Raw genomic sequence first — 12,336 nt, 5'->3', positions numbered from 1 at the left:
TAGCGCCAATAGAGAGCCCCTGAGCTTGATTCCTGTATTCTCAAGATCTCTAATGAGCGCAAACACTTCAGCCAGAGGTAACTCTATTTTGAATTAAGTTTCAATGAATTCCGCTGAGAGGAAAATAATTCAAAACTCTTCCTTGGACGCCGGTGGGTAAAGGATACATTTTTATATACTAAAACTTGTGTGTGTGTGTGTGTGGGGTGGGATCATGGTCTGTTATGGTACGTCCGGGTGCCCTGGACGATGTTGCTGCGTTCGTTGCAACTTGACACGTCGGTTGAGCTCCGGGTGGGCGGCCGTACCTATAGGTACCCATGCCATGACAAAGGAATACGGAAGAGGGGGAGCTGCGTACTGCGCCTTGACTTTTTTTTGTGTGTACGGTTTTGTAAAGTGGCCTCAGAATGTCTATGAAATTTTCTTGCATCTAGGTAGTGCACCCTGTAATGATTTGCATGTTTAGGATCAGACTGCGCACGTGTTTCAGACTGCGAGCAAAAAAGACAGTCAAATTTATTTTTATTTTCGGCAGCATTGCTTTTCACAAACTTTTGACCTGTTAAGCAGCCTAACTATCGCACCACTTCCAGGAGCCTTGCAAAGCGACGAAGTGGTTGCTTGCCTCTCATGCTCCAAGTGTTCGCCAAGGTTTGCTCTGACGCGACCTAAAATCGCGCGGTCGCCTTTATGCGACCACTTTGCAATGTTGAAAAGAAGTTCATTTTTTCAGCAAGAAGCAATTCATATACAAATAGCTGAATTCCGACACTTCTACGCACAGTAACCACGACAGAACTGTGCCGACGTCTTTGCTTGCGATATTTTGTCCAGCGGCAGAAAAGTAATTCTAAAGTGATTCCAAGCAACTTCAGAAGTATTTTAAGAGCAACTTACGGAGTTGAAGCACGGTTAGTACCCCTCAGCACTAAGCTACTTTTTCACTATAATATCCGAGGGCGTCTTTTTTAGCATGCGGTGTTGCTGCACCGGCACTTTAGGAAACCTATCCTGTTTTGCGCAGAATGCGTAGCTTTGCCGCGCTTAAGGAGAGGAACAGGATCTTTAGATGCAAACAATTAGAAAGTAGAACATTCCCGGTGACGCTAAGTGTAGGACAGGAGAAATTGAGTTCCGTTCCGCCAAAATTAACCAGTATATTTGTACATCACTTAGAGGGTTGGTGAAAAGTTGTCATGCCACAGGGTCCGCTTTTCAGTGGTGTGTACTGGCACTTAAGCTGCCAATAAAGCTACCAAGGTTCGCAGAGGCGATAATGATATTCTCCTACCTTCTTGAGCTTTAGGGGTGTCAGAATTGCTCGACTATGCTGCTCAAAAGCAACACCCTGTGGCCTAAGAGCATTTGACCCACCCTGTACGTGCGTGGGCGCTTGCGTATATGTGTATATCCCTTATAAAATGGTCTACAGACAGTCTATAGACTTCTTATTGATTCTATTGACTTCCTATAGATATTGCTTTTCGTCTGTTCATAGCCTATGGACTGTCTATAGACAAAAGTCTACTAAAGTGTATGGCCATAAATCTATAGACTGTCTGTAGACTGTCTATGGCATTTGTATTGCCTATAGACTGTTCTCTAGGATTTGTCTATAGAGAGTCTATAGACTTTATAGACATATAAGTCTATAGACACTCTATAGACTGTCTAAAACGTTTTTGTAGGGGATGTGCAGTGTGTTTTACGAAAGGTTCGATGAGACAGTCGCTCTCGCTACAATGGCGGCTGGTTTGGCGTTTGGCCTTCGCAGGTGGATTTCACGATTTGTCGACGCTGCTGCAGCCTCTTCGCGGGAGGCGCGTGCTGTGACGACGGAAGCGCGTGCCGCCGTTCTCGCCTCACCTGCTTCTCCCGCTGTTCGTCCTCCGACTACTGGCACCAGAGGTCGTGGCTTCAACGCTTTGTCTCCGGGACTGCTGCGCTTTTCGTGTTGTTTGCGAGAGGCTGTACATCGTGACGCGCTTCTTACTCCCCCCATAGCACGCGCTTTGTACATGTGTCTGTCTCTCTCTTTTTGATTCTGCGCTTTGGATGTGCCGCGCACGTGGTAAATGCCGAGGGAAAACTTGTCGTCGAAGGTTGGACGTGAGGCGTCGCGGAAATTTGTCGCCACTCAACTTGTGGGAAGTTGGCAGGTGGAATGGCGCGTCGAGGGATGTCCGGCATCCTGCAGGTTAGGTTATTCGGCGTGAGTGGCGCTTCTTTGCACTCATCGCAGATGCGCTGCTTTTGCATAAATGGGCGCCTGAACACGCCTACAGAGCGTGCTGTCGTCTCGGACCTTGAGCAGCGTTCCGTTTTCTGCATGTTGGCACTGCCTGTGTACCCCTGTTCATGTTGGGGCACTGTTGCCCGCGGTCACTGGGAGGTGCGCTGGGGCGCTTCGGGAGATTTAGCTGAGGCCTATCTAATGTTTCGCGAAAAAGTCCCAATTCCGCTATGGAAAAAACAAAACAAAACAAAACACGCACGCGTCGTAAAATTACAAGCGGTAGAGGGGCGCCGGTGCATTGGCGGACGCATTATTTTGAAGGCGAAACTTCTGAGTGGACATTCCGTTGAGCCACGAGGTTTAGTCGCTTTCTAAGCGTGTTCAAACATCACCAGCTTTTTCTGACAATTTTAAAGTGATGCGAAATGACAAGTGTATGTAATTTTCCCGAGTGAGAAGAGCGCGGACGGCTCTTTTAATTGTGAGTCGCAGTAAGTGGCCTGGCCAGTATATCTGCCTAATTTATTTGTCTTCTCTTTAACATGCGCAGCTTATTTGTAAAGCGTTAAACATACATATATCTGTCGGCAGCGTAGAAGGTTTCGCTATTTTAAGTGTGCGCTGCGCCTCAAAACCGCAGACAGGGAACTGCCAGAGAGAAAGCGTACCTTGAAAAATAAAACCCTCTTTTTCCTAGATATCTTTACGTGATAGCGTTGCATTCCCGCGCAGCAATTTCTAAGACTGATTTTTGAATAGAGTACACAAAATGTGCTGTTACATGCGTGCATGGTTAGCATGAGCTGTATTCTTTGGAATGGAATTACTGCGCCCACAGACAGGGACAGAAAGAAGGGTGTAGTTCACTTTTCTTGTTGTCTGTTAGCGCAGTACTCCAAGTTCTAAAGATGCATCAACCAGCCCAGGCTGCGGTTCTACCGCATTACATTCTCCTCACTATAGCCGTTTGTCTGGTCGCTTGTAGCCAGAAGAATTGCAACTATGGAGTCGATGAACCCCCATTTAATAGAACGACAGCTCTTGGCTCTAAACGAATTATTTTATGCGTGCTTTCTCATATTTTGCGAACGAAAACCTGCTACCCAGTTATTCTCATCCGCGAAGCGTTCGTGCTTTACCAAAAGTGAAAGGGAAGTTTGACTCTTTACTACGGTGCAAACCTTAGGTGTAGTTTAAATAGCTTTCGAGAAATGCTGGTGTTTGCGTTACGCTGTTATTCTTTTTAGCTTTCCGTGTCAGGAACAATTTCCTCGAATAATGGCTTTCTGCGTGCGAGCAGGCGTTCTACTTGGTGCTTCCGCTGGGCACGTATATTGCGGACCGGTGCAACAGAACCGCGCTGCTGGGAGGAGAAAGCAGTGACCTGGATGTAATGCTTAGAGCGCTGTACGAACAACGTACACCGCACGCCCTATTTTTTTCGCTCTTTGACGTTGTAAGCCATTGCATATATATTTAAGCAGTACGGAAAACGGCGCGATTTGGCACGGATTCATATTCAGCAGCGCGCAGAAACGAAGACCATGGCGTACAAGGAGCGCAACACACCCGTATTGTGTTTCGTCAACGCCGTGGTCTTCGTTTTTTCGCCTTCTAAATACGTAAGCATTCCGCTTATCAAGAACGAATAAACTAGACCAGGAACTGATTTTATTGAATCCATGAGATAAAAGAGGCCTCGGTTAGCGCACCCGGATGGTCCCGTCGCACTAGACCAGATGGCACGCTTTTTAGCTGTCCTCGTGCGTTGTGCTAGCACAGAGCGGCGTGCGGGGACGAGTAGCACGCCCCCGCACCGCTTTTATTCGGGAGGAAAAAAGTGCCTATCCCCTGTAGGGTGTTAGTGAATGCTGCGTACACAGCTAGAGCTCTCTGCGATATCTTGAGGAAGAAAAAAAAGCAACCAATGCCGCGTTTTTATTAGCGCGGAGCTTGCGCGGTCGGCTGCGGCAGCCTCTCACTCGCTGGCCTCCTCGTCGAAACGAAGTGCTCCAACTCGCCATTCAGGTGACGCAGTACAGCAACGCACCACGGCGTTCGTGGATGACATCCTCTTAGAGGACGACTGCAGACAAGAATACCCCATGCAAGCCTGCTCACGGATGACCAGCTCGCTTGGCCGACCGACACGTCAGCCGCTCGTAACCCTGAAGAATTAGACACCTTTAGCATACCGTGTACCTTGTTACCGTTACCGGAGTACCGTGAGCCCGCCTACCACCTGTGAGCACGCGCTGATTGGTCCCGATGCTGCAGGCGCGCGCGTAGCTGCCGGGTACGTGGTGCCATCTAGCGACGTCAAGGAGATTTGCGCATGCGCATAGGCGGCGCGCGGGCTCCCGGTATTCCGGTAACGGCAACGGTGACACGGTACACGGTATGCTAAAGGTGTCTATTTTGCGCCGAACTTGCATATGTGGCGTAGAGCGTCGACTTCTCTTTGCGATGCATCGCGCCAGGGGAGAAGTTGGAAATTTCTAGTCCACACTGCACACTTAGATGCTGTATTGTAATCAAAAATGGCGTGCGGACAGCAGTTGTGAGCACTCTAAGGGGTGCCTGCGTATCTTTGTGTACTGCCGGGACAACGCCCTCAGTCCTGGAGGATACCGCGCGGGCGTAGGCTGCCGCTCCACGGAGACGAGGTCCTCCGCAGTCGACCGCGGCGCGAGGGAGCGCGATTGTCCCCATTGCGTCCGCACCAACCTGCCGCCGAGCAACGTATATCCGCGTTTTTTGCACTTTTTAAAACGGCCGACACTCGGCTTTGCTGCGCAGCTTTGCTAGGCGTAGGCCCGTCTTTGGCCGCGTTGCGCGCTGATGGCCGCACCCTTCGCTGTCTTTGGAGCAAGCCTCCTTGTACGCCGATCGGCGAGAACTTTTTCCCCACGTGATGCGAGGTGTGGCGGTGGGGGCGATGCTTCCCAACGACGCAGCAGCAAGCTTTCGTAGAGCGGCGCCGGTGGGACGCATTGGAATTCACGCTGACTTGACGTTGTTCCTTAGTGCGAACGTTGCCGGTTTATAGGGTGCTTCGAGTATTGAAACGCCTGCAGCGTTTCGCATTTTTCTATGCGACGCCGTTGCTTCCACGTTGAGCACTTCCCGCATACGTCGCTCCCATTACCTTTTCACTGTTCTTGCTTCATCCTTTTATTTCATTTTTTTTCTTCTTGTTTCTACTGTCATCTCCGGAAGGCGACGCACACAACCACGGAGGGTTCCCTGACACCTTTTATTTTGTGTCCTTGTTGGCTGTCTCGTACCTCCTGTTGCTGTTTTTTTTTTGTTGCTATTTATCCTGGTAGCCTGTTTCGTAATAAAGGAGCATAACTACGCCAGCCTTCCTTTTACTTCAGCCAAAATGTATGGTCGCAGAAACCGGCTCACTAAAATGGCACTCATTATGTTGTGGTGAAATTCTTCGTCTCTTTGGATGACATAGCCGTATTTCGGAGGGCGGATTTGGGGATATTTAAGACAAATATTAAAGCGTTCATTAAAGGCCAAAGTGCACCTCTTTGAATTTTATATATTGGCGCACCTAAAAAAACTGCTTCGAGAAAATTTATCAGTGAGTTTTGAGGCGCGAAATCTCGTTGAGCCCAGAACAGTGGGCAACACAAGGCGTAAAACGTCGGACATGCACAGACAAAAATGAGAACATACACACCGTACATTGTACGAAGCTCCAGATACAATATAAATGACCTTTGATGTACGCCTTTGCCGTAATGGTGAGACGCCCGCTGTCCTCTCCGCATTAAGATGCAGCGTTGATTGTGGTCGGATTTTTTGAACGTCGTCGGCGTCATAGGCTGAACTTGTGCGCTTTGCCAGGTTTTAAAGGTCTGCATCTGCAGCGGCAGTTTTCAAAAAGCAGATGTTCGTACACTGCAAAGCCTTTTCGATGTTTCCCGATTAAACTCACAGGGCCCTCACATCTTTTCCTCGGTTTATGTCTTACCTGTTAAATGCCAATAGCATGCATTCGCGCCCCTCCTATGTTGACAGTTTTGCCACGCAGTTCCGATGTATGACCAATTTTTCTCTAGCTAAGGATTTCAGCGAATCTGCTTCGTCTTGGAGCGGGTGTACAGAGATGCTTATATTCTTTGCGGGTAATTTTCGCTCAAGTATGGAGGGGTAGGCAAGATTTCGCTCAAGGCATTCACTTTTAGATGGAACAGCCCTCTACATACTGCTAGGACATTTTGAAGAAAACTGTATGAGTGCAGCATATTCTGAGAGGCTTGTTACGTGCGTTTGACCAGCGACACAACCGCCGCGGAGTTTACGAGCTGCCCTGTCACTGACCTGGTGATGTCAAACGGAGCTTTGCGCCCTTAGACCCGCCAAACATCGGCGTCTGTTGTGGTGGCCTTGAGTGAAGTGAATGTACCATTAAGCCAAATGTGTGAATGTAGCTAATTACTTTGCTGTTGAAAGATAACTCCAGTACGGCGTCTTTCGACGATGCCGATTCGAGTCACCCATTCCTCTGACGCCTACATTTTTATCACGGCTAATGGGAGGCCTTGCTTCAGTGGGTTTCCATCTCCTGTGCAAAGACTTCGAGACTGACCATGCGCGTCCCGAAACAAATTCGAGCTGTTCTTACAGTGGTGGCAGAGAGACGAGTAACGTACTGTTCTACACGTCCTGCGGTAATACGTCGGTCCTCTAAACGGGCCTTAAATAGTTGCAGCGTTTTCTTGGAGGTGGAGCTGAAGGAAAATTCTACGCCAGGCAACAGCGTGTACTGCCACCTTAAAGCCTTCTTGCACGATCGGTGAGCGTAACCACTGGGCTAAGTTCCAAACGTGCAGAGTTAGGTGGAAAATAAACTCGGAGGCAAGCGCAGGAGAAATACTCTTGATCTAGCGCATGTCAGCTGTGGTTCTCACTTCTGCTAGCGAATTGAGGGCTCGTTGCAACGTGAGCACGGGAGAAGGCACCCAGGGAAAGCACAGGGAATTTTTTTTAAATCGCGGTTAGATAAAAGTGGGGAGTTAGTAGTGTAATAATTGTTTACGTGGGATAATTTGATATACAGTAGTAGAAAAGAGAACAGCACGCCGCTGGCGGGAACCGAACCGACGACCTCCCTAGAAGTGTTCCCGTTTATCCTATATTTTGTTTAACAAGATAGCTTTTTTAGTTATGTCCTTTTACCCGGCGGCTTTTACCCGTCACCACCTTTTCTCCTTGAGAGAGAAAATAAAGACGATTTGATTTGATTAAGCGTTGACTTCAGAAAAAAGAGTAACGCTTATGAAAACGACGCTGTTTTTCGGTAATGAACAGCCGTTTCGCCAAACTCTTGTCTTAGGCAATTAGGCTCCAAGACAGCATTTACCACTCTCACGACTAGCCGCTGCGGCACTGACTGTGTGAGACAACCTCATTGAAGCGCTTATGCCGCGTGAAACACGAAGGTAGACTGGTGTATTAAGATGACGCGTCTTCTCTTTGGCCACTGCATCAAAGAAACGCATTCATCGCTCCGACAGAAATTCTTCAATGCAGCTCGGTGAAACTCCGCGAGAGGGGAACGATCGTGCTGTCTGCTTCTGGCAGTGAGGCGATATCGATGCTTTTTTCAATATAGGTAGCTTTGTTATTCATCCAAGCACATAATGTTAATATGAGAATGCATATTAATACACACGTAAGGATTAGAGAAGCCACTTTTTCTACAAGGAAAGAAGCATTGTCATTGTGGCGTGTCTCTAAAAGGTCGTTCGCGCCACCACGTGAGACTTTCGCAAGAATGTGACGCCAGGTGACGAAGCATGGGACTCGCGGATGGTGGCATACCGTGCACCAACGAGTGTGGCGCCGACGTGTGGTGACTCGCGGCGGTTGCGAAGTGCGTTTGAGTGCTCGTGAGGAAGGGTTCCGCCGGGCACATCGCTGTAGCTCCACGCCGATTGGCGAAGCTGATAATGTGCATGGCAACCATGGTGTCCTTTATTTGCCCCTTCTTTCGCCCCGTCCCAGTTAAAACGCTTAAACTGGCAGGAATTTTCATCGGATAGTTGATTACAAAACCCCGTGCAGTCATCGGAAGTCATCGATTTACTAAAGCATCGGGGAATGGTGAATCGGCTAGAGAAAATTGCTTTAGTTAGCGCAAGCAGTGGAATGGCGGGCAGCCCTTCCCGTCACGCTCTTCAAGGCTGCCGGTTTGTGCGCTGACGTCACTGCTTCCGGCCTAGGCTGACCCGGTTGGGCAGTTTGATTTGTTGCGTCTCTGTGACAAGATCGTAAGGCGCCGAGAAAGACGAGGACCAACAAAGTGAAGTGTGCATAATGGACGGCGTACGCCAGTCTCTTGTGTGTTCTTCGGTCGTGTTTTTTTTGCCGCATTACATTCTTCCCTTGACGCACAGTGGACTGCATAGCGCTACCTGAAGTGGCTCAGCAGCCAGGAGGCAGACTTACGCGCCGTGGTGAGCGCTTTGCTTGAGCTCAGGTGCCCAGGGTTTGCTCGCGCGAACTAGCAGCGCAGTTGGAATGGGTGAGCGTTGCACCCGAAGATGCAAGTGGGCGTCGCTGGAGGCTGTTTGTTGCACACCACAAAACAGATCGGTACAAGTAGTGCGCTGCTTACTACGGTTTGCCCTATCCGTAATTCTGAAATAAATTTGTGACATTTTGTAAAAAAAAAAACAATGTTGCCGAGTAGTTCAACTTTACTTCTGCCAATAATAAACTTCTTACTCATTGCTACAAACCTCAGTCTCCTCTTCCTTCCTAGCAACAGCAGCTCGTATGGTGCTTCTTTTCACCGACCCTCGCCGCGTGTGTCCTCAGAGGAGTGTAGTAGCTCGCTCCCAAGCATTTGGTGCGACGCCCTTATACATCCTGCCCACGGTACAATGAGGGCAGATCACAACTATAGGAGCAGTAGTCAGGGGATCGTAGTATCGAAGGCAGCTCCAAATCTGGACAGGTTTATCGGGTGCCCCTCTTCGTCAGAAGCATAAGCCGAAGCCCATGGTAATCATTTGAGAATGTGGTCGCAATTTATTTTTAAAAATATTTCCCACCCAATCACTCCATGCAAGTTTCATGACTGTTTTTATTTATTTATTTCACAATACTGCAGGCCACAAGTGGCCCAAACAGAAGAGGCACCAAAAACACAAATCAGAACTCCACGTGAAAGAAAAAAGCAACCTACATTGCATGTGACACACAAGAAAACTAACTTTCTCGGGCGGCAACAACGTTTGCAGCGCCCGTTCCACGTTAGGAGTGGATAATTGATTCAGGAAACGCGCTCCAATCGGCTATTGTCTGCGGGAAGAAACTATGCTGTAAAGGCTGTAAAGAGTGCTCTCTACTATGACGGGCCCTCAGATCAGTGGAGTGCTTGAGGAATGAAGGCGGAGAAATGCTAGGTTTACGTGCCAAAATTTTATGAAGGAAAGAAATACGTTTCAGTTTTCGGCACGTATGAAGTAACGAGATGTTATTGCTTCTGAAGGAACCAGCGCGAAAAACACAACGGACAAGAAAAAGGCGGAACACGACGGACAGGAGCGCTGAACTTACAACTTTATTTCGGAAGTACAGATGCAACGTATATATACAGCCATGTCAGGGGGGCGTACCACACAAGGAAAGCAAGAACAAGTGGAACCTACAAGCTCATGATGAGACAAGCGGCACAAGCAAACCCGAGATCTTAACTAATATAACACGTGAAGGTGAGAAGTTTCAATGGAGGCAAGAAAAACAACAGGGAAAAAACAGGGAAAAAACGCCAGACCTCGTGAAGATGAAAATTGATACAGATAACAAAAACCGATAAAAACAAAAAGGTAAAAACCAATAAAAGCGTTAAAAGCAATAAAGTTAACAGGGCAATAGAAATGAAAAAGATAAGATTGCAACTAGTAACACGGCTAAAATACTAACAGCTAAAATTAAGAAAACGTCGCGGAAAAACTAACAGCTAAAAGCTAAAACCCACAGAAACATAAGGTTAAGTTTTGTGTATCAAACAGCGGAAAAAAAGTTGACGGGAAAAAAGACGGTTGCATAAGGTGGGATAGCTAAAATGTTAGTGCCTCGAATTTTGTGCCAGATAGGCGAGTTCTTTCTCAGATAGCGACACTGAAGGCTGGCTAATGCACTTTTCTTTTAACGCAGCTATTGTGGTTGCCTCAACTATTTCACGAGGCCTCGTGCTTCTGATTGTGGCTATTACCCGAGTTTTTTCAAAGTGCGGCAAACAACCTGTTTCTACATCTTTGCAATCCCGACAATGGATACCAATGTGACGGCACTTTTAGACATTTGCGTTGTAATCATGCTCTTTTACTCTTTCATTTAAACAACGCCCTGTCTGTCCAATATACTACTTCCCACAGCACATAGGGATGGAATAGACAACTAAATCGGTATATTGCACAAAATTTTTCCGGTGCCTGATATTGCATATTGCCGCAACGCATTACTGGCGCCACCTAGTAGTCGCGCTCAGGAGGCTGGCGCGCGCTCGTCTTCGCCCGTGAGCTCGCTCGCTAGTCGGTTAGCCGGCCGGGCCGTTTTCCGCTGGCGCTTGGACGTTGTGGCAAATACAAACCTGCCTACCTGCTTCTGTGACATTTTCGTGGAGCTTGCTGGGTACATCCCATGTCCGAAGAGCTTTTGGGTGCCTCCGAAGCCCCGCTACACACCGTGGGCACACCTGTGCACAAGGCCAGCCGCCGCTTGAGAGGCCTAGCTCCCGAGTGTGGTCCCCTTCTTTCCTTACCGCGAACCATGACGACTACAGAGGCAAGCCAGCCCGTTCACCATCCAGTAAGTGCCCAGCCGCTGTTCTTCCATGCTCCGCGTATGCCCACGCCGTTCCATGGCGACAAATTTGAGGATGTTGAGGACTGGTTGACCAACTACGACCGGGTCGCTGCGTTTAATGCGTGGGACGATGAGCGAAAGTTACGGAACATTTATTTTTCACTTGAAGACGCCGCCAAGATGTGGTTCGAAAACCACGAGGCTACCATCACCACCTGGCAAGATTGCCGGCAAAAGCTGCTCAGCACATTCGGCAACGACGCAAGAAAAGAGATGGCTGAACTGGCTCTACAGTCCCGAGCGCAGCGGCCCAATGAGAGCGTCGCCATGTTTGTAGAAGAAATGACTCGGCTTTTCAACCGCGCGGATCCGTCCATGTCGGAGGCAAAGAAGGTGCGCCATCTTATGCGTGGCGTTAAAGAACAGATCTTCGTCGGCCTTGTACGTGACCCTCCATGTACTGTGGCTGATTTTAAGAAGGAGGCGACAAGTATGGAGCGTGCCCTACAACAGCCATTCGTACAATTTGATCGTTCTGCGAACATCACTGCTGTGGACTTCCGCTTGCCGATGAACGACAACGAGAGTGGCGCCCTTCGCGAGCTTGTCCGAAGCATCGTACGTGAAGAACTGCAAAAGCTGCCCTTTCTCGAGCAACACCCGCGTGTTGGAGGCATCTCGGATGTTATACGTGAAGAGCTCCGGCAAGCAGTGCCATCAATACCATCCCCCCAGCCGCCTGCGCCGCACGTCATGTCCTACAGCGACGCGTTGCGTACCCCTGCGCCAGCACCGCCGGCACCCTACAGGCCCGCTCCTCTCGTCCGTCCTGCACCCCGCCATCCAGCTCCGGCTGATGCGCCCGACGCTCGACCGCCCGTTCGCAAAGCACACGTGTGGCGTACGCCGAACAATCTACCTCTGTGTTTCCACTGCGGCGAAGCCGGACACGTACTGCGCCACTGTCCATACCGCCGGATGGGCTTGCGCGGATTTTCACCGGATGCCCCTCGGCCGCGCTATGGTGAACGACCTCGGGACATCGACCAGTACCTCAGCGCCAACGTCCCACCTGCGTCCCCACCGGGACGCCAGTCCAGGTCGCCATCACCGCGACAGTTTTCCCCCAACCGGCGTACTTCCTTCAGGCAATCCCCAAGTCCGCGCCGGGAAAACTGAGGACGGCGACTCTCGGAGGTAGAGCCGCCGTCGATGAGCACTACGACCAACATCCTCCATTCGCCGATTCGACCAAACATTCC

At 49.4% G+C, this 12,336-nt stretch overlaps 1 protein-coding gene across 10 annotated transcripts in view; it reads left to right on the top strand.

Annotated features, from left to right (window-relative positions):
• LOC149337784 (muscle calcium channel subunit alpha-1-like) overlaps positions 1 to 8,999 on the top strand; it is a 615,266-nt gene extending 606,267 nt beyond the window's left edge. For 9 of the 10 annotated variants that reach the window (XM_089553522.1, XM_089553521.1, XM_089553520.1 and 6 more), the window contains one exon: positions 1,778 to 8,999. The gene's annotated coding sequence lies outside the window, so the exon portion shown is untranslated. The remainder of the gene's footprint in view (positions 1 to 1,777) is intronic. The other variant, XM_089553517.1, reaches the window with a different exon arrangement.
• The last annotated feature ends 3,337 nt before the right edge of the window (positions 9,000 to 12,336 follow it).

The sequence above is a fragment of the Amblyomma mixtum genome, chromosome 7 (assembly GCF_055824585.1).
Source record: "Amblyomma mixtum isolate Tamu chromosome 7, ASM5582458v1, whole genome shotgun sequence".
Lineage (NCBI taxonomy): Eukaryota > Metazoa > Arthropoda > Arachnida > Ixodida > Ixodidae > Amblyomma > Amblyomma mixtum.
This window is presented reverse-complemented; position numbering and strand designations above follow the sequence as displayed.